The sequence below is a fragment of the Bombina bombina genome, chromosome 4 (assembly GCF_027579735.1).
Source record: "Bombina bombina isolate aBomBom1 chromosome 4, aBomBom1.pri, whole genome shotgun sequence".
NCBI classification, from domain to species: Eukaryota; Metazoa; Chordata; class Amphibia; order Anura; family Bombinatoridae; genus Bombina; species Bombina bombina.
The window spans coordinates 21848618-21871859 of NC_069502.1; the positions used below are offsets into that span (position 1 = coordinate 21848618).

The 23242-nt window shown below is 42.9% G+C and overlaps 1 protein-coding gene across 1 annotated transcript in view; it reads left to right on the forward strand.

The window, feature by feature from the left end:
- The window catches only part of LOC128655852 (uncharacterized), a 148174-nt gene that overhangs the window by 49755 nt on the left and 75177 nt on the right, over nucleotides 1-23242 (forward strand). The gene's annotated exons all lie outside the window — the stretch shown is intronic.

Here is a 23242-nt window from a genome sequence, read left to right on the forward strand (position 1 = left end):
CACAATTCTGCTCACCGGGAACTATAATGTGCTCTGCTTACTGTGTGTGTGAAAATATATGTCCTGCTGCATGCTATATGTGCCCTACACCTACTTCTGCTATATGTGCCCTACACCTACTTCTGCTATATGTGCCCTACACCTACTTCTGCTATATGTGCCCTACACCTACTTCTGCTATATGTGCCCTACACCTACTTCTGCTATATGTGCCCTACACCTACTTCTGCTATATGTGCCCTACACCTACTTCTGCTATATGTGCCCTACACCTACTTCTGCTATATGTGCCCTACACCTACTTCTGCAATATGTGCCCTACACCTACTTCTGCAATATGTGCCCTACACCTACTTCTGCTATATGTGCCCTACACCTACTTCTGCTATATGTGCCCTACACCTACTTCTGCTATATGTGCCTACACCTACTTCTGCTATATGTGCCTACACCTACTTCTGCTATATGTGCCCTACACCTACTTCTGCTATATGTGCCCTACACCTACTTCTGCTATATGTGCCCTACACCTACTTCTGCTATATGTGCCCTACACCTACTTCTGCTATATGTGCCCTACACCTACTTCTGCTATATGTGCCCTACACCTACTTCTGCTGTATGTGCCCTACACCTACTTCTGCTATATGTGCCCTTTAGCTACCTCTGCTATATGTGCCCTACACCTACTTCTGCTATATGTGCCTACACCTACTTCTGCTATATGTGCCCTACACCTACTTCTGCTATATGTGCCCTACACCTACTTCTGCTATATGTGCCCTACACCTACTTCTGCTATATGTGCCCTACACCTACTTCTGCTATATGTGCCCTACACCTACTTCTGCTATATGTGCCCTACACCTACTTCTGCTATATGTGCCCTACACCTACTTCTGCAATATGTGCCCTACACCTACTTCTGCAATATGTGCCCTACACCTACTTCTGCAATATGTGCCCTACACCTACTTCTGCTATATGTGCCCTACACCTACTTCTGCTATATGTGCCCTACACCTACTTCTGCTATATGTGCCTACACCTACTTCTGCTATATGTGCCTACACCTACTTCTGCTATATGTGCCCTACACCTACTTCTGCTATATGTGCCCTACACCTACTTCTGCTATATGTGCCCTACACCTACTTCTGCTATATGTGCCCTACACCTACTTCTGCTATATGTGCCCTACACCTACTTCTGCTATATGTGCCCTACACCTACTTCTGCTGTATGTGCCCTACACCTACTTCTGCTATATGTGCCCTTTAGCTACCTCTGCTATATGTGCCCTACACCTACTTCTGCTATATGTGCCTACACCTACTTCTGCTATATGTGCCCTACACCTACTTCTGCTATATTTGCCCTACACCTACTTCTGCTATATTTGCCCTCCATCTACTTCTGCTATATTTGCCCTCCATCTACTTCTGCTATATGTGCCCTCCAGCGACTTCTGCTATATGTGCCCTACACCTACTTCTGCTATATGTGCCCTCCAGCTACTTCAGCTATATGTGCCCTCCAGCTACTTCTGCTATATGTGCCCTACACCTACTTCTGCTATATGTGCCCTACACCTACTTCAGATAAATGTGCCCTCCAGCTATTTCTGCTATGTGTGACCTCCAGTGACTTCTGCTATATGTGCCCTCCACCTACTTCAGATATATGTGCCCTCCAGCGACTTCTGCTATATGTACCCTACACCTACTTCAGATATATGTTCCCACCAGCTGCTTCTGCTATATGTGCCCTACACCTACTTCAGCTATATGTGCCCTACACCTACTTCAGATAAATGTGCCCTCCAGCGACTTCTGCTATGTGTGCCCTCCAGCGACTTCTGCTATATGTGACCTCCAGCGACTTCTGCTATATGTGCCCTCCACCTACTTCTGCTATATGTGCCCTACACCTACTTCAGATATATGTGCCCTCCAGCGACTTCTGCTATATGTGCCATCAAGCGACGTCTGCTATTTGTGCCCTCCAGCGACTTCTGCTATATGTGCCCTGCACCTACTTCTGCTATATGTGCCCTACACCTACTTCTGCTGTATGTGCCCTCCAGAGACTTCTGCTATATGTGCCCTCCACCTACTTCTGCTATATGTGCCCTACACCTACTTCTGCTATATGTGCCCTCCAGAGACTTCTGCTATATGTGCCCTCCACCTACTTCTGCTATATGTGCCCTCCAGCGACTTCTGCTATATGTGCCCTACACTGACTTCTGCTATATGTGCCCTCCAGCGACTTCTGCTATATGTGCCCTACACCGACTTCTGCTATATGTGCCTTACGCCTACTTCTGCTATATGTGCCTTACACCTACTTCTGCTATATGTGCCTTATGCCTACTTCTGCTATATGTGCCCTACACCTACTTCTGCTATATGTGCTTTACATCTACTTCTGCTATATGTGCCCTACACCTACTTCTGCTATATGTGCCCTCCAGAGACTTCTGCTATATGTGCCCTCCACCTATTTCTGCTTTATGTGCCCTCCACCTACTTCTGCTATATGTGCCCTACACCTACTTCTGCTATATGTGCCCTACACCTACTTCAGATATATGTGCCCTACACCTACTGCTGCTATATGTGCGCTACACCTACTTCTGCTATATGTGCCCTACACCTACTTCTGCTATATGTGCCCTACACTGACTTCTGCTATATGTGCCCTACACTGACTTCTGCTATATGTGCCCTCCACCTACTTCTGCTATATGTGCCCTCCAGCGACTTCTGCTATATGTGCCCTTCACCTACTTCTGCTATATGTGCCATATGTGCCCTCCAGCGACTTCTGCTATATGTGCCCTACACTGACGTCTGCTATATGTGCCCTCCAGCGACTTCTGCTATATGTGCCCTACACTGACTTCTGTTGATATAATTGCCCTCCAGCAACTTCTGCTATATGTGCCCTACATCGACTTCTGCTATATGTGCCCTCCAGCGACTTCTGCTATATGTGCCCTACACTGACTTCTGCTATATGTGCCCTCCAGCGACTTCTGCTATATGTGCCCTCCAGCGATTTCTGCTATACGTGCCTTCCAGCAACTTCTGCTATACATGCCCTCCAGCGACTTCTGCGATATGTGCCCTACACCTACATCTGCTATATGTGCCCTCCAGCCACTTCTGCTATATGTGCCTTCCAGCAACTTCTGCTATACGTGCCCTCCAGCGATTTCTGCTATACGTGCCTTCCAGCAACTTCTGCTATACGTGCCCTCCAGCGACTTCTGCGATATTTGCCCTCCAGCCACTTCTGCTATATGTGCCCTCCAGCCACTTCTGCTATATGTGCCCTCCAGCCACTTCTGCTATATGTGCCCTCCAGCCACTTCTGCTATATGTGCCCTCCAGCTACTTCTGCTATATGCGCCCTACACCTACTTCTGCTATATGTTCCCTACACCTACTTCTGCTATATGTGCCCTCCAGCGACTTCTGCTATATGTGCCCTCTAGCAACTTCTGCTATATGTGCCCTCCAGTGACTTCTGCTATATGTGCCCTCCAGTGACTTCTGCTATATGTGCCCTCCAGTGACTTCTGCTATATGTGCCCGCCATCTACTTCTGCTATATGTGCCTGCCATCTACTTCTGCTATATGTGCCCTCCCTCTACTTCTGCTATATGTGCCCTCCCTCTACTTCTGCTATATGTGCCCTCCACCTACTTCTGCTATATGTGCCCTCCAGCGACTTCTGCTATATGTGCCCTCCAGCGACTTCTGCTATATGTGCCCTACACCTACTGCTGCTATATGTGCCCTACACCTACTGCTGCTATATGTGCCCTCCACCTACTTCTGCTATATGTGCCCTCCAGCGACTTTTGCTATATGTGCCCTCCAGCGACTTCTGCTATATGTGCCCTACACCTACTTCTGCTATATGTGCCCTACACCTACTGCTGCTATATGTGCCCTCCACCTACTTCTGCTATATGTGCCCTCCAGCGACTTTTGCTATATGTGCCCTCCAGCGACTTCTGCTATATGTGCCCTACACCTACTTCTGCTATATGTGCCCTACACCTACTGCTGCTATATGTGCCCTACACCTACTCCTGCTATATGTGCACAGTTTATGTTATGGGAGGCACTGGTACCTGGTAGTTCCTCATAAACTTCCTCAAGAGGTAGTAATGACAAACACTGTGGGGGACTTTAAAAATGCCTAGGACAGGCATAAGGCTGTCCTACATACTAACGCATGGGACAAGCATAAGTCTATCCTACATACTAACTAACGCCTGGGACAAGCATAAGGCTATTCTATGAACTAGATAAGTTTATACTTTTAGATAATATCGGGCAGACTTTCTGGGCCTATGGCTCTTATCTGCCGTCAACATCTATGTTTTCTTCTTAAAACAGGGAGAGTCCACAGTTGCATACATTACTTTTGGGAAATACAGAACCTGGCCACCAGGAGGAGACAAAGTCACCCCAGACAAAGGCTTAAATACCTCCCCCACTTCTCTCATCCCCCAGTCATTCTTTGCCTTTTGTGACAGGAGGCTGGCAGAGAAGTATCAGAAGATTGCGGAGTAATCTCTTATGGAGGGTAGTACTCTTTGAGATGGGACGGGAGATTTAAGTAGTCCTGTCAGCCTCTCAGTGAGAGCATGGATGAAAGTTAGAGTCCGGAGATGCAGAGAAAGTCTTTCTGTGAAACCATCCCGACTCATATTAACAGCTCCATAATCAATCAGCGTTGACGAGTTTTGCTGCCTGCTTTTTTCACTCAAGTCCATGTCAGAAGCTACGCTACTATCTATCAAACTTGAAGGACCATATTACTCTTCCACGTTATAGATTCCGGTAAGATCGTTTCATTTTCCATTTTTTTTCATTTATGCCATAAAAGAGTGCTCTTTTCTCCCTCTGGGAAAAGATTAGAGACCCCTGAGCCGCCCGCCTCTGAGGATTCTGTGTCCTGTGAGGCGTGTTCCCTGGAATCTTCTGTTCCTACACAAGCAGTTGTCCCAAATTCCATTACCCCTTCTCCGGAAGGAGGTTTCTTTCCACCAGAGGTTGCTGCTCGGTTGGTAGCGGCGCATTTACAGCTTCTTGAGGCCCAGCCAAAAGCTTATCCGTGTCCTCTTTACCTTTCCTCTGGGGGAGCGGTTCCCTCTGAGGCTTCAGGGGGGCAGCCGGCAGGACGGGGGCCTTCAAATGCCCCGCCGGAGATAAGTTTTGCCTTTAGATCCCGTCTGACGCATCTGCGTGCACTGCTGAGGCAGGTACTGAGATTTTAGTCTTCATTTGCCTCTGGATCCTCAGTCTTCTGATTCTGATGGTGAACAGCGCTAGACAAGTGGAGTGATGTGGATCATACTCCTGATTGTCTTTTGCTTGTGTATCTAATCCAAGTTCTGAGCTCTTGAGGAATCAGGTCTCTGACAGGCTGGCTCTGTTAGTGTTTCTATTTCTATTCTTGGCGTTCACCTGTGGGTGCGGCCTACTTCATTTGATCCGGTTAGGATGTGTATTCTTTTATTTGCAGAGCTCGAGACTGTTGTATACTTTTCCTTTTAGGAAACTTTTTTTTTCTCTGGGATTTTGATACTAGCAATTTTATGGTCGCAATGGTTGTTACTTCCGGTGAAAGTCACCAAAAAAAAAATATTAAGAGACAACGTTTAAGACTCCGAGCTTATTTGTCTGTCATTTGTCTGTTGGTTACGTCTAGACCTGCTAGGGTTTAGAACTTTTAGTAAGCCCTTGAGCAGTTCAGTTGTACCCTAGTCAGCAGGCTGGTCCTGGTTGGGTACTAGTTCACTCTGTTCTTTTGAGGTTATATCAGACATTTTATATTTTTGACAACAGGCTGGTCCTGTTTGGGTACTAAGTTGCCTTACCTCTTGTTACGAGGTTGTTTTTTCTTGTTTCTACAAGTTATAGGAGTACCTTCTATCCTAGATATCTGGCTGGCCCTACTTTATTTCATCTTGGTGGGGCGTCCAATGTTTTTCTTGCATGGCCTTAACTGGCGTTTAAGTACTCGATACTATTGTTTTGTCCCTGCACTCGCATGGTTTCCTGGGATTCCGAATTCTGCTATGGCAGTATGATTATGGTTCCTGAGGTCCTTTGGACAGGAGCTAGAGTCCACCCTTCCGAAGGGGGAGGATCAGATGACTGCATAGAGATCTCCAGTACCTGGTGTAGGGGGTGATTATTCCCCCCTATTGGTACTACTTGCGGATGGGATTGTCCGGTTCTCATATCTCTTTTGCCAGTGTTTCTCTCCTCTTTTTTGAAGATTGCTGTGTTTTTCACTTCCCCTTGCCTTTTGGATGGGGATTTGGGCGATTGTTATGCAGTCTCTCTTCCCATCACCGATAGGAGTTTTAGGATGCTCGTTCATTCGCTAATTCCTTGAGCTGTAGGTTGTCTGTGGGTTGATCCAGACTGGATCTTTAGAGCTTTTGGGTCCTACCTTTGTCTTCGGACTTTGTGGGTGTTATCTTAGAAGCCTTTTGGGGAGCGAGTGGACAGCCACTGGGATACTTCATGAGAGATCAGAGTTCAAGACCCCATGGGGGTATGGCATGCATCCACTTTTGTGCAAATTTCATTTTCAGGTAACTTTGTGGTGCTCTGGTCTGCTGCACCTATCCAGTTGGCTCCTCTTGAGGTAGTTTTCCTCATCTGTTTCTAGGAGTTCAGTGGGTCGAGGGGTTTTCTTTTCTGCAGTGTACCCTCCCTTCGGGTTTCTGAGGGGTAATCAGGATAGGTATCCTGGATGCAGAGTTAGTCTCTCTGGGTGTTGGTGCCTCTTTCCTGCTTCTTTTCCTTAGGAACTTGTGGCTGGAGATTCGTTATCTGATCTCCGGGCCTTGTCGATGCTGGGATTTCTTTTACAAGATATGACGAGTCCACGGATTTCATCCTTACTTATGGGATATCGCCTCCTGGTCAGCAGGAGGAGGCAAAGAGCACCACAGCAGAGCTGTATATACAGGGAGTGCAGAATTATTAGGCAAGTTGTATTTTTGAGGATTAATTTTATTATTGAACAACAACCATGTTCTCAGTGAACCCAAAAAACTCATTAATATCAAAGCTGAATAGTTTTGGAAGTAGTTTTTAGTTTGTTTTTAGTTATAGCTATTTTAGGGGGATATCTGTGTGTGCAGGTGACTATTACTGTGCATAATTATTAGGCAACTTAACAAAAAACAAATATATACCCATTTCAATTATTTATTTTTACCAGTGAAACCAATATAACATCTCAACATTCACAAATATACATTTCTGACATTCAAAAACAAAACAAAAACAAATCAGTGACCAATATAGCCATCTTTCTTTGCAAGGACACTCAAAAGCCTGCCATCCATGGATTCTGTCAGTGTTTTGATCTGTTCACCATCAACATTGCGTGCAGCAGCAACCACAGCCTCCCAGACACTGTTCAGAGAGGTGTACTGTTTTCCCTCCTTGTAAATCTCACATTTGATGATGGACCACAGGTTCTCAATGGGGTTCAGATCAGGTGAACAAGGAGGCCATGTCATTAGTTTTTCTTCTTTTATACCCTTTCTTGCCAGCCACGCTGCGGAGTACTTGGACGCGTGTGATGGAGCATTGTCCTGCATGAAAATCATGTTTTTCTTGAAGGATGCAGACTTCTTCCTGTACCACTGCTTGAAGAAGGTGTCTTCCAGAAACTGGCAGTAGGACTGGGAGTTGAGCTTGACTCCATCCTCAACCCGAAAAGGCCCCACAAGCTCATCTTTGATGATACCAGCCCAAACCAGTACTCCACCTCCACCTTGCTGGCGTCTGAGTCGGACTGGAGCTCTCTGCCCTTTACCAATCCAGCCACGGGCCCATCCATCTGACCCATCAAGACTCACTCTCATTTCATCAGTCCATAAAACCTTAGAAAAATCAGTCTTGAGATATTTCTTGGCCCAGTCTTGACGTTTCAGCTTGTGTGTCTTGTTCAGTGGTGGTCGTCTTTCAGCCTTTCTTACCTTGGCCATGTCTCTGAGTATTGCACACCTTGTGCTTTTGGGCACTCCAGTGATGTTGCAGCTCTGAAATATGGCCAAACTGGTGGCAAGTGGCATCTTGGCAGCTGCATGCTTGACTTTTCTCAGTTCATGGGCAGTTATTTTGCGCCTTGGTTTTTCCACACGCTTCTTGCGACCCTGTTGACTATTTTGAATGAAACGCTTGATTGTTCGATGATCACGCTTCAGAAGCTTTGCAATTTTAAGAGTGCTGCATCCCTCTGCAAGATATCTCACTATTTTTTACTTTTCTGAGCCTGTCAAGTCCTTCTTTTGACCCATTTTGCCAAAGGAAAGGTAGTTGCCTAATAATTATGCAGACCTGATATAGGGTGTTGATGTCATTAGACCACACCCCTTCTTATTACAGAGATGCACATCACCTAATATGCTTAATTGGTAGTAGGCTTTCGAGCCTATACAGCTTGGAGTAAGACAACATGCATAAAGAGGATGATGTGGTCAAAATACTCATTTGCCTAATAATTCTGCACTCCCTGTATAGCTCCTCCCTACCCTCGCACTCCAGTCATTCTCTTTGCCTGTGTTAGTGATAGGAAGAGGTAAAGTGAGGTGTTAGTTTGGATTCTTCAATCAAGAGTTTTTTATTTTTAAATGGTGCCAAGTGTACTATTTTACTACAGAGCAGCGTCTGGAAATAGCCTTTTAGGTTATGGGAACTAGTGGAGTTTTTAGCTTCACTGCGCCTCCCATGCTTGTGCTGCTTCTCTGTGTACGGTCTTAGAATATTAACTAAGACCCTTCTACCTTCACAGGACCTCAGAAGGAAGAGTGGACCTCTTGGCACTGTGAGATTATCATGCTGTTCCTCAGCATGGAGGTAAGTGCAGTCCTTTATTTCTTTTACAAGATATGACGAGTCCACAGATTTCATCCTTACTTATGGGATTACGCCTCCTGTTTAGCAGGAAGTGGCAAAGAGCACCACAGCAGAGCTGTATATATAGCTCCTCCTGTCCCTCCCACTCCAGTCATTCTCTTTGCCTGTATTACTGATAGTCAGAGGTAAAGTGAGGTGTTAATTTAGATTCTTCAATCAAGAAGTTTTTTATTTTAAAATGGTGCCAGTGAGTACTATTTTTCTCAAGGAGAAATTGTCAGTCTATAACTTCCCAAGAGGAGTGGAGACATCTTATTTTCTGCACTGATGTTGATGATCTTAGCAAACGTTATCTAAGATCCCACAGAGCAGTTGAAGGTAGTGTAAAGAAACATCTTCAGTGTGGAGAACTGTGTCATGCTACAAGCAGCATTGAGGTATGTTCAGTCATTTGTTTCTGGGGAGACTTGATACATCAGAACAGGCTGACATTATTCCCTAACTGGGGAGGGGTAATCAGTATGCACTATAGTAGAAATGGAGTACCTGGAATTCCCTTTTATTTTGCTTATTTAATAGTGTGTTTGGTGTTTTCACTTTAAATATACTGTGTGGGCTGACGCTGGGAGATGTGGTTTGCATGACGTTATTATGGCTTCATAGCTGGCTTGACAGAGATCGATAGTCAATACTGTTGCACTTTTATTATGTAAAGTGCGTGTATAAGAGGGGCACATGGCGTTTTTTAGTATAAAATTGGAAGACCGACATGTTGTTTTGTCGTCCCATGCGGGTCTCAGTACGGCTCGAGTTACGCCCACGGTGAGCGGGGCCTATTTTCGCACACGCTCAGCAGTGCAGTATTCTTCAGGATCGGCAGCAGGGTCCTGAGGCTCCGGTGGGGCCTAAGTCAGTTTTGCACTTGTTGGGTACAGAGAGACTTGGGAGCGCTTCTTCTGGTGGATCAGTGCGATCCGGGGGCAGGTAGGCGCCGCAGCAGAGCTGTGGCGAGGTGCAGGGGCCTGAAGTGTGTTAAAAATTCGATTAAAGTTGACAAAAATTTATATATAACTTTTCCAAGAACGGAGCAATATTGTTAAGTTAAATTGGGCACATAAGGGTACTTTTTATTGTTGCGAAAGTTGTGTTGACTGATTGCAGTAAAATTGTTGCGCTTTTATTATTTAAAGGCGCAGTACACTTTTTTAGTTCAAATTTTTTGGCTATGTAATTTGACTTCAGAGCTCAATATATCAAGTAAAGAACGACTATTATTGCTATTGCTAGTCTGTTTAACATGTCTGAACTTGAGGAAACTACTTGTTCTATGTGTTTAGAGGCCATTGTGGAACCCCTTCTTACTTTTTGTCCCTCATGTACTGAAAGGGCCTTACAATGTAAAGAGCAGATTTTCTTTAAGGAAAGTGTGTCTAAGGATGCTTCTCAGTCTGATGAGAATCAGGGTATGCCGCTACTTTCTCCCCAAGCGTCACAACCTTTAACGCCCACCCAAGCGACGCCGGGTTCTTCAACCGCGTCTACTTCATTTACTCTGCAGGATATGGCTGCAGTTATGTAATCTACCCTTACAGAGGTTTTATCTAAGTTGCCAGTATTACAGGGCAAACGCAGCAGGACAGAAGTCAATTTGAATACTGTGACCTCTGATGCTTTGTTGGTTCTGGGATCTGAATTGGGGGTCAGGGAACTTTTGTCTGACGGGGAACTTTCCGATTCGGGAAGTATGTTACCTCAGACGGACTCAGATGTCATGTCCTTTAGATTTAAGCTTGAACACCACAGCCTGTTACTTTGGGAGGTTTTAGCGACTCTGGATGACTGTGACTGTATTGTGGTACCACCAGAGAAATTGTGTAAGATGGACAAATACTTAGAGGTGCCTGCTTACTCTGATGTTTTTCCGGTTCCTAAGAGAATCTCGGAAATTATTACGCGGGAATGGGAAAGGCAGAGTATCCCGTTCTCACCTTCTCCTAATTTTAAGAAAATGTTTCCCATATCTGACACTGTTCGGGACTCTTGGCAAACAGTCCCTAAGGTGGAGGGAGCTATATCTACCCTGGCTAAGCGTACAACTATTCCTATTGAGGACAGTTGTGCTTTTAAAGACCCTATGGATAAGAAATTGGAATAGTTATTTATTCATCAGGGTTTCCTTTTACCGATGGCCTGCATTGTATCAGTTACCACTGCGGCAGCCTTCTGGTTTGACGCCTTAGAAGAGTCTCTTAAGACGGAGACTCCTTTAGAGGAAATTTTCGATAGAATTAAGGCTCTTAAGCTGGCTAATTCTTTTATTACGGATGCTGCCTTTCCGATTGCCAAATTGGCGGCTATGAATGCCGGATTAGCCATTTTAGCGCATAGAGCGTTATGGTTAAAAACTGCTGATGTGTCATCCAAGTCAAAGCTTTTGGCTATTCCTTTCAAAGGAAAAACCCTATTCGGGCCTGACTTGAAAGAAATCATTTCTGACATTACGGGAGGTAAGGGTCATCTCCTACCCCAGGATAGAACAGCTAAACTGAGGGGTAAACAAAATAATTTTCATTCCTTTTGGAACTTCAAAGGAGTCCCCTCTTCTTCCTCTTCTTCCGCTAAACAGGAAGGGAATTTTGCTCAGGCCAAGTCCGTCTGGAGACCCAACCAGGCTTGGAACAAGGGTAAACAACCCAAGAAGCCCGCTGCTGTTACCAAGACAGCATGTAGGGGCGGCCCTCGATCCGGGACCGGATCTAGTAGGGGGCAAACTTTCTCTCTTTGCCCAGGCTTGGGTAAGAGATGTTCAGGACCCCTGAACACTGGAAATTGTGTCCCAAGGGTATCAACTGGAATTCAAAAATTCTCTCCCAAGGGGGAGGTTTCTTCTTTCACGATTGTCTGTAGACCAGATAAAGAGAGGCGTTCTTACGTTGTGTAAAAGACCTCTCTACTATGGGAGTAATTCGTCCTGTTCCAATACTGGAACAGGGGCAGGGGTTTTACTCAAATCTTTTCGTGGTCCCCAAAAAAGAGGGCACGTTTCGACCTATTTTAGATCTAAAAAGTCTAAACAAGTTTCTCAGAGTCCCATCCTTCAAGATGGAGACTATTCAAACAATTCTGCCATTGATCCAGGAGGATCAATATATGACTACCGTGGACTTGAAGGATGCATATCTTCATATTCCTATCCACAAGGATCATCACCAGTTCCTAAGGTTTGCCTTCCTGGACAAACATTTTCAGTTTGTGGCTCATCCCTTCGGGTTGGCCACAGCACCCAGGATCTTCACAAAGGTTCTAGGGTCACTTCTGGCGGTTCTCAGACCGCGGGGCATTGCAGTGGCGCCTTATCTGGACGATATTCTGATCCAGGCATCGTCCTACAATCTGACAAAATCTCATACAGACATGGTTCTGTCCTTTCTGAGGACTCACGGGTGGAAGGTGAATCTAGAAAAGAGTTCATTACTTCCACAGACAAGGGTTCCCTTCTTGAGAACTCTAATAGATTCCTTATCCATGACAATTTTCTTGACGGAGGTCAGAAAGTTAAAGATTCTGAATACATGCCGAGCCCTTCAGTCCAATCCTCGGCCATCAGTGGCTCAGTGCATGGAGGTAATTGGATTGATGGTGGCGGCAATGGACATCATTCCGTTTGCTCGTTTTCATCTCATACCACTACAACTGAGCATGCTCAGGCAGTGGAATGGAGATTATGCAAATTTGTCTCCTCAAATAGATCTGGATCAGGAGACAAGGAATTCTCTTCTTTGGTGGTTGTCGCCGGATCATCTGTCCCAAGGGACGTGCTTCTACAGGCCCTCATGGGTGATAGTGACAACAGACACCAGCCTGATAGGATGGGGTGCAGTCTGGAACTCCCTGAAGGCTCAGGGTGTGTGGACTCGGTCGGAGTCTCTACTTCCCATCAATCTTCTGGAGATGAGGGCTGAAATAAAAGCATTTTCTTTTCCAACTTGACTGCCTATATATTGATCAATATATAGGCAGTCAAGTTGGAAAAGAAAATGCTTTTATTTATTAGATCAATAGGTATTTTCCTTTAATGTGTATTTTTTACGTGTAAGAGATTATAGAGATCTGGCAAAAACCATGCCTGTACATACTCAGTCTAGCGAGAAGGAAAATGCTGTTTGTAAACATGCGAATAACAAACTGTTCTTTATTTATTTTTTACCTATTTACTTATAAGAAACGAGTCTAAACAGAGACGGCACTCATTGGACAACAAAATCACGTGATTGTCAAAGTCTGTCCAAAACTGACTTTCCTTCTCATTGGATAACCGAAACCAGGTGACTCATATCGGACTTGAATGGGAACTGACAGAATTGAACGACTCGAAAGGGAACTGCAAAACCGGCAAAAAAAACTATTCCAAGAAACATGTGATAATAGTTTTATTTTTAATATTTTAAATGTACTAATGAAATTTCTATTCATGTTAGATAGAATAAATTGTTGACAGATTTATTTATATAGTTATTTTGTATCGGGTGTGAACCTGCTTCTCCTCCAATGGGGAAACAGGTTTCGTTAATAAATTATGTATATAAAGACCGCCTGTGTAGCAGTAAGGCATGCTTTTTGGTATGTAAAGCACTTTTACTTTTTATTGCTCTTGAAAAAGACGGCTGGGTCCGTGGAAACGCGTTGAACTTTAATAAATACAGTTTTTTATTGGAAAAAATCTGTAGAATCATTTTTTCAACAAGATAGAGCCGGATGTCTGGAATATTTACTGTGAGTAAATATACACATTATTTCAGATGATTACAGCTTGATGTCTCGGCATTGCTCCTTGTACCTAGAAACTGAGGACAACTGAGGGAAAAGGTGGAAAATAAATTTATATTGAACAACAAAGAACCAGCGCCTCTATCTAGCACACCACATTCATTTGCACAGTGTTTGGGAGAGACTGTGAGACGGCTGCAGTTCTGAACTGTTAAGGAAAGTATTCACCCATATTGTACACCAATTGCATATGCGAACTGATAGATGCCTTGGCAGTGCCTTGGTCGTTCAATCTAGCTTATGTGTTCCCTCCGTTTGCTCTCCTTCCCCGGGTGATTGCTCGAGTCAAACAGGAGAGGGCTTCTGTGATTCTCATCGCTCCTGCGTGGCCTTGCAGGACTTGGTATGCCGATCTGGTGGACATGTCATCTCTACCACAGTGGAAGCTTCCATTGAGGCAAGATCTTCTCATTCAGGGACCCTTCCATCATCCGAATCTAATTTCTCTGCAACTGACTGCTTGGAGATTGAACACTTGATTTTATCTAAGCGAGGGTTCTCTCATTCGGTCATTGATACCTTGATTCGGGCACGCAAGCCTGTTACTAGAAAGATTTACCATAAGATATGGCGTAAATATCTTTATTGGTGAGAAACCAATGGCTACTCATGGAGTAAGGTTAGGATTCCTAGGATTTTATCTTTTCTCCAAGAAGGATTGGAGAAAGGGTTGTCAGCAAGTTCCTTAAAGGGACAGATTTCTGCTTTATCTATATTGTTACACAAGCGTCTGGCAGATGTTCCGGATGTTCAATCTTTTTGTCAGGCTCTGACTAGAATCAGGCCTGTGTTTAGACCAATTGCTCCTCCTTGGAGTTTGAATTTAGTTCTTAATGTTCTTCAAGGGGTTCAGTTTGAACCTATGCATTCCATATTAAGTTATTATCTTGGAAAATTTTATTTTTGGTTACTATTTCTTCTGCTCACAGAGTTTCTGAGCTTTCGGCATTGCAATGTGATTCTCCTTATCTTATTTTTTATTCCGATAAGGAAGTGTTGCGTACCAAACCTGGTTTTCTTCCTAAGGTTGTTTCCAACAAAAATATTAATCAGGAAATTATTGTTCCTTCTTTGTGTCCTAATCCTTCTTCTAAGAAGGAGCGTCTGTTACATAACTTGGACGTGGTCCGTGCCCTGAAGGTTTACTTGAAGGCGACTAAAGAATTTCGTCAATCATCTTCATTATTTGTTGTCTTTTCCGGGAAACGTGGGGGTCAGAAAGCTACGGCTACCTCTTTTTCTTTCTGGCTGAAGAGTATCATCCGTTTTGCATATGATACTGCTGGACAGCAGCCTCCTGAACGAATTACGGCTCATTCTACTAGGGCGGTGGCTTCCTCATGGGCATTTAAAAATGATGCTTCTGTTGAACAGATTTGCAAGGCTGCAACTTGGTCGTCTCTTCACACTTTTTCCAAATTTGATACTTTTGCCTCGTCCGAGGCTGTTCTTGGGAGAAAGTTTCTTCAAGCAGTGGTGCCTTCTGTTTAGGTTCCTGTCTTGTCCCTCCCTTTCATCCGTGTCCTATAGCTTTGGTATTGTATCCCATAAGTAAGGATGAAATCCGGGGACTCATCATAACTTTTAAAAGAAAAGGAAATTTGTGCTTACCTGATAAATTTGTTTCTTTTACGATATGACTAGTCCACGGCCCACCCTGTCATTTTCTAAGACAGGTCTTTATTTTGTTAAACTTCAGTCACCTCTGCACCTTGGCTTTTCCTTTCTCTTCCTAACTTCGGTCGAATGACTGGAGTGGGAGGGAAGGGAGGAACTATATATACAGCTCTGCTGGGGTGCTCTTTGCCTCCTGCTGACCAGGAGGCGATATCCCATAAGTAAGGATGAAATACGTGGACTCGTCATATCGTAAAAGAAATAAATTTATCAGGTAAGCATAAATTTCCTTTTTTTAATCTCTCTTGTCCTTGGGGACATTGACAGTCGCTTCTGTGATAGGACTGTTAGATCGGAGTTAGGGGTCAGGAATTCTGACTGTTCTGTTTGGGCATTGACCATGTCTCTTGTCTCCCGAAGGATTCTTACTTAGGTTGGGAGACCTTGCAGTTGATTCGGGAACCTTCCTTTAGCGGGTAGTTGGTTCTTATTATTGGTCAGGGTGTTGTCCTCCCTTACCTCGTTTCTAGCAGGGAGGGAGATGGTCCGCTCTGCTTTCTGAGTTTTATTCTCTTGTTCTTTTCCAGGAATGTCCTGGTGAAAGTTTTCTAGCTATTCGGTTGTCTAGTTACTATGGTTGGACGTTTAGTCTGACTGCCTATCCGACGGAAGCCTGCGGCTTTTGTTTGTGGCATAAACAGATGTCACTATTCAGTTCCTGTTCTTCTCCCAGGGTTTATTTCTGACCTATGGGTGTTCAATTTCTCTGTGCTAATTAGCTGTCTATGATAAGGTAGTCTTGTTCCTTTGTCCTTCTGGGACTTCGGTTCTGGGTAAAGTGAAGGTCAATTTTGATGAATTAGTGCCCGGTTTTTAATAATCCTATTAAAAACAAAGGCACTTTAATTCATCAAAATTTACATTTCACTCGTTTTCTTCATAAACTTACCTTTTAATCCTTGGAGCTGCTCCAGCACTTCCTCCGCCCATCACAAGCCGTCTTTGCGGGTCCAAAATGACAAATCCGGCTTCCTCCAATCACGGCGCTGCATCAGGCCAAGATTTGGAGGAAGCCGGATTCGTTATTTCTGACGTCTGCAGAGGCTTCCGACGGCCGTGAGAATCGCTGGAGTGGCTGCCAGAATGAAAAGGTAAGTTTTTGAAGAAAAATAGTGAAATCTCAATTATTAAAAACCGGGCACTAATTAATCAAAATTGACCTTCACTTTAAGGCTTTCCATTGTTTCCTTTTGGATCCATGTAGGAGTTGATCTGGAATTTTTCCTTTCCTAGCTCTCCTTCGTCGGTAGAGTATTTTTCTACGGGATTTTGTCCTCTTGCAGCCTAGTAGCCGCTCTTTTCGAGTTATGCTAGGGGCTTCTCTCTCGGTTTTGTCCCTGATTCTTCGGAGATTGTTTATATATGTTCTTTTGGACCTTATTATCTGATTCTTCCCTTCTTTCAGTTAGGGAGAATGTGGTGTGGGACTTTGATTTTTGTTTCCCTTGCCATTGTTTATGGAGAGGTCTTTCTTTGTGTGCTTCTAGAGAGTGGGATATTTGTCTCCTCAGAGGCTTTTGTGCTCAGTGGAGTCCAGAATTTAGTGTGATCTTTAACTGGGATATTTATGGTTTTCATTGATGGGCAGTTACCTTGTCCTCTTCCATTTTTGTCCCGCCTGCTTCTGTTGAAGTAGTTTTTTATCGGGTATCCGGGTTGTGTCAGGCTGTGGTGCCATCAGAATGGGCTGCCTTTTGTTCCCGCCCGTTTGCAGTCAGTGTCCTCTATAATCTTGGTTATTGATTTCCCAAAAGTAATGAATGCAGCTGTGGACTCTCCCCGTTTTAAGAAGAAAAACTTAATAATGCTAACCCGATCATTTTCTTTTCTTCTGTACGGGAGAGTCCACAGCTCCCCGTCCGTTTTTTTCTGTGGGCGGCCTTCACTTTCTTTTTTCTAAATCATTTTTATTGAGGTTTATAGAATGGCATACAAGGCAGAGAGTGCAAAAACGCAAAACAAAAGAATATATTAAATACATTCCATTATAAATTGTATACATAATATTCAGAAAAGAAACTTTAGGGAAGAATTTAGTACACAATAATAGGATAACTTGCCAATCAATATGTAGACTCTCCAATTTACTCGAGGGGCCACTTTTGGACCTCAAATTAACATAATATAAAACTAATAATGGAGGTTTACCTGAAAGAAAGGAAACCACTTTTGGGTCTCATATCCAACCTCTTTATTAGTTATAAGTAGCTTAAACAATATATTTATATAACATCATGGTTTAGCTAAAATATATATAGGAATACAAGCTGGTAGAGGACATGGAATATAAATAATGCTTGACGTCCCGAGGGGGTAGTAAGCGTTATACCTTGTGATTTATAGCATAAACTAATATAGCTAGATAGGTAGATAAAATTACTGCTGTGCATATTAGGAGCTTTGATGTAAAGATCTAGGAGCAGCTATAAGCGCAAAACCTACTGACTAAAGGATATTGGTAAATCGTATAAGTGCAAAAGTAATGGTCTCTCATATCAGCATAAGTGTTAACATTTGCACTGCCCAACTAATGGTATATACATAAACCAGTTACTAGCTTTATCATACTTATTAACCATTAATATGTTAACATCAAACAGCAAATATCATAAACATCTGCTGTACGGTCAGATACACCTCCTGCTGCATCAAACAAGTATTTTATTAAGGAGTAATTGTTGGCGTAGCAGGAATGATATTTGTATATCGCTGGGGGTTAATTTATATCACTGTCAGAGATTAAATAAATAGAGCCACAATCCTCAAAAGGCTATTAGCATGAATTATCAAAACAGGACCAAAAACAAATATGTGGTCAAATACAAAACATAGCAGAACATAACTTTACACCCAAGGAAACAGAGTGTTTAAACAGTACCAGCATATATATGTAAGAGCGCAAATGTTGCTCCCAAGCGTCCGCCATGTTAGTGCTGTTACGAATATTATAAGTGCTCCTGCCAGATCATAAAGTATTATTTCCCAAATGGGCTGCTATGCTATCCCTTAGGATCTCTAAATTAAACATATAAACACATACGGCTAGATTTAGAGTTCTGCGGCCAAAGGGGTGCATTAGCTACGCTGGCTTTTTTTCCCCCCGCACCTTTTAAATACCGCTGGTATTTAGAGTTCACAGAAGGGCTGGGTTTTCTTGTGTGCGTTAGGCTCCAAAAAGGGAGCGTAGAGCATAATTTAATGCCACTGCAACTCTAAATTCCAGCGGTGCTTACCGACGCGGCCAGCTTCAAAAACGTGCTCGTGCACGATTCCCCCATAGAAAACAATGGGGCCATTTGAGCTGGAAAAAAAACCTAACACCTGCAAAAAAGCAGCGTTCAGCTCCTAACGCAGCCCCATTGTTTTCTATGGGGAAACACTTCCTACGTCTGCACCTAACACTCTAACATGTACCTCGAGTCTAAACACCCCTAACCTTACACTTATTAACCCCTATTCTGCTGCCCCCGCTATCGCTGACACCTGCATATTTTTTTTAACCCCTAATCTGCCGCTCCGTAAACCGCCGCTACCTACATTATCCATATGTACCCCTAATCTGCTGCCCCTAACACCGCCGACCCCTATATTATATTAATTAACCCCTAATCTGCCCCCCACAACGTCGCCTACACTTATTAACCCCTAATCTGCCGACCGGACCGCGCCGCTATTATAATAAAGTTATTAACCCCTAATCCGCCTCACTCCCGCCTCAATAACCCTATAATAAATAGTATTAACCCCTAATCTGCCCTCCCTAACATCGCCGACACCTAACTTCAAACATTAACCCCTAATCTGCCGACTGGAGCTCACCGCTATTCTAATAAATGTATTAACCCCTAAAGCTAATTCTAACCCTAACCCTAACACCCCCCTAAGTTAAATATAATTTTTATCTAACAAAATAAATTAACTATTATTAAATAACTTATTCCTATTTAAAGCTAAATACTTACCTGTAAAATAAACCCTAATATAGCTACAATATAAATTATAATTATATTGTAGCTATTTTAGGATTAATATTTATTTTACAGGCAACTTTGTAATTATATTAACCAGGTACAATAGCTATTTAATAGTTACCTAGTTAAAATAATTACAAAATTACCTGTAAAATAAATCCTAACCTAAGTTACAATTAAACCTAACACTACACTATCAATAAATTAATTAAATAAAATACATACAATTATCTACAATTAAACCTAACACTACACTATCAATAAATTATTTAAATACAATACCTACAAATAACTACAATGAAATAAACTAACTAAAGTACAAAAAATAAAAAAGAACTAAGTTACAAAAAATAAAAAAATATTTACAAACATTAGAAAAATATTACAACAATTTTAAACTAATTACACCTACTCTAAGCCCCCTAATAAAATAACAAAGACCCCCAAAATAAAAAAAATGCCCTACCCTATTCTAAATTAAAAAAGTTCAAAGCTCTTTTACCTTACCAGCCCTTAAAAGGACCTTTTGTGGGGCATGCCCCAAATAATTCAGCTCTTTTGCCTGTAAAAAACCCCACATACAATACCCCCCCCCCCCAACATTACAACCCACCACCCACATACCCCTAATCTAACCCAAACCCCCCTTAAATAAACCTAAAACTAAGACCCTGAAGATCTCCCTACCTTGTCTTCACCTCACCGGGTCCCGATCTGTCCAGAAGAGCCTCCGATGTCTTGATCCAAGCCCAAGTGGGGGGCTGAAGAGTGACGTCCATCCTCGGGCTGAAGTCTGGATCCAAGCGGCGGCTGAAGAAATCCATCATCGGGATGAAGTCTTCTATCAAGCAGCATCTTCAATCTTCTTTCTTCCGGAGCGGAGCCATCTTCTTCCCAACCGACGCGGATCCAACCTCTTCAACCGACGCCTACTCGCCGAATGACGGTTCCTTTAAATGACGTCATCCAAGATGGCGTCCCTTGAATTCCGATTGGCTGATAGGATTCTATCAGCCAATCGGAATTAAGGTAGGAATATTCTGATTGGCTGATGGAATCAGCCAATCAGATTCAAGTTCAATCCGATTGGCTTATCCAATCAGCCAATCAGATTGAGCTCGCATTCTATTGGCTGTTCCGATCAGCCAATAGAATGCAAGCTCAATCTGATTGGCTGATTGGATCAGCCAATCGGATTGAACTTGATTCTGATTGGCTGATTCCATCAGCCAATCAGAATTTTCCTACCTTAATTCCGATTGGCTGATAGAATCCTATCAGCCAATCGGAATTCGAGGGACGCCATCTTGGATGACGTCATTTAAAGGAACCGTCATTCGGCTAGTAGGCGTCGCTTGAAGAGGTTGGATCCGCGTCGGCTGGGAAGAAGATGGCTCCGCTCCGCTCCGGAAGAAAGAAGATTGAAGATGCGGCTTGATAGAAGACTTCATCCCGATGAAGGACTTCCGACTTCAGCCCGATGATGGAGTTCTTCAGCCGCCGCTTGAATCAAGACTTCGGACCCTCTTCTGGACCGATCGCTGAACCCGGTCAGGTGAAGACAAGGTAGGGAGATCTTCAGGGGCTTAGTGTTAGGTTTATTTAAGGGGTGTTTGGGTTAGATTAGGGGTATGTGGGTGGTGGGTTGTAATGTTGGGGGGGGTATTGTATGTTTTTTTTTACAGGCAAAAGAGCTGAATTCTTTGGGGCATGCCCCGCAAATGGCCCTTTTCAGGGCTGGTAAGGCAAAAGAGCTTTTCTATTTTAATTTTAGAATAGGGTAGGGCATTTTTTTATTTTGGGGGTCTTTCTTATTTTATTAGGGGGCTTAGAGTAGGTGTAATTAGTTTAACATTGTTGTAATATTTTTCTAATGTTTGTAAATATTTTTTTATTTTTTGTAACTTAGTTCTTTTTTATTTTTTGTACTTTAGTTAGTTTATTTCATTGTATTTATTTGTAGGAATTGTATTTAATTAATTTATTGATAGTGTAGTGTTAGGTTTAATTGTAGATAATTGTAGGTAGTTTATTTAATTAATTTATTGATAGTGTAGTGTTAGGTTTAATTGTAACTTAGGTTAGGATTTATTTTACAGGTAATTTTGTAATTATTTTAACTAGGTAACTATTAAATAGTTATTAACTATTTAATAGCTATTGTACCTGGTTAATATAATTACAAAGTTGCCTGTAAAATAAATATTAATCCTAAAATAGCTACAATATAATTATAATTTATATTGTAGCTATATTAGGGTTTATTTTATAGGTAAGTATTTAGCTTTAAATAGGAATAAGTTATTTAATAATAGTTAATTTATTTCGTTAGATAAAAATTATATTTAACTTAGGGGGGTGTTAGGGTTAGGGTTAGAATTAGCTTTAGGGGTTAATACATTTATTAGAATAGCGGTGAGCTCCAGTCGGCAGATTAGGGGTTAATGTTTGAAGTTAGGTGTCGGCGAAGTAGGGAGGGCAGATTAGGGGTTAATACTATTTATTATAGGGTTATTGAGGCGGGAGTGAGGCGGATTAGGGGTTAATAACTTTATTATAATAGCGGCGCGGTCCGGTCGGCAGATTAGGGGTTAATAAGTGTAGGCAGGTGGAGGCGACGTTGAGGGGGGCAGATTAGGGGTTAATAAATATAATATAGGGGTCGGCGGTGTTAGGGGCAGCAGATTAGGGGTACATAGGGATAACGTAGGTGGCAGCGGCGTGCGGTCGGCAGATTAGAGGTTAAAAAATTTTAATAGAGTGGCGGCAATGTGGGGGGACCTCGGTTTAGGGGTACATAGGTAGTTTATGGGTGTTAGTGTACTTTAGAGCACAGTAGTTAAGAGCTTTATAAACCGGCATTAGCCCAGAAAGCTCTTAACTCCTGTTTTTTTTTCTGCGGCTGGAGTTTTGTCGTTAGATTTCTAACGCTCACTTCAGCCACGACTCTAAATACCGGCATTAGAAAGATCCCATTGAAAAGATAGGATACTCAATTGACGTAAGGGGATCTGCGGTATGGAAAAGTCGCGGCTGGAAAATGAGCGTTAGACCCTTTCCTGACTGACTCCAAATACCAGAGGGCGGTAAAAACCAGCGTTAGGACCCTCTAACGCTGGTTTTGACGGCTACCGCCCAACTCTAAATCTAGCCGATAGTCATAACAAAATAAATAAAAGAGATCTAACTGATTTGTAAGTCCCACCCGGTTATGGAATGTGAAATAATGGAGTCTGTATTGCTCTGAGTTATGTTACCCCACTCTAGATCTGATGGCTCTGTCCTCTGAGGTATCTCTATTGCGAAAGAAGGGAAATGTTCGGAAACAGTCAGTGATCTCCATATTATAGCCAGGGGATGTACAAGTATAGCTGAACACATACATGATGGACTTCTCGATTGCCAAACATGGTGCTCCAGATAGCAAGGTCTCCATGACTAGCTTAGATGACAGTCCGTGGGAAAAACGTAATTTATGTAAGAACTTACCTGATAAATTCATTTCTTTCATATTGGCAAGAGTCCATGAGCTAGTGACGTATGGGATATACAATCCTACCAGGAGGGGCAAAGTTTCCGAAACCTCAAAATGCCTATAAATACACCCCTCACCACACCCACAATTCAGTTTAATGAATAGCCAAGCAGTGGGGTGATAAATAAAGGAGTAAAAAGCATCAACAAAAGAAATTTGGAAATAATTGTGCTTTATACAAAAAAATCATAACCACCATAAAAATGGTGGGCCTCATGGACTCTTGCCAATATGAAAGAAATGAATTTATCAGGTAAGTTCTTACATAAATTAGGTTTTCTTTCATGTAATTGGCAAGAGTCCATGAGTTAGTGACGTATGG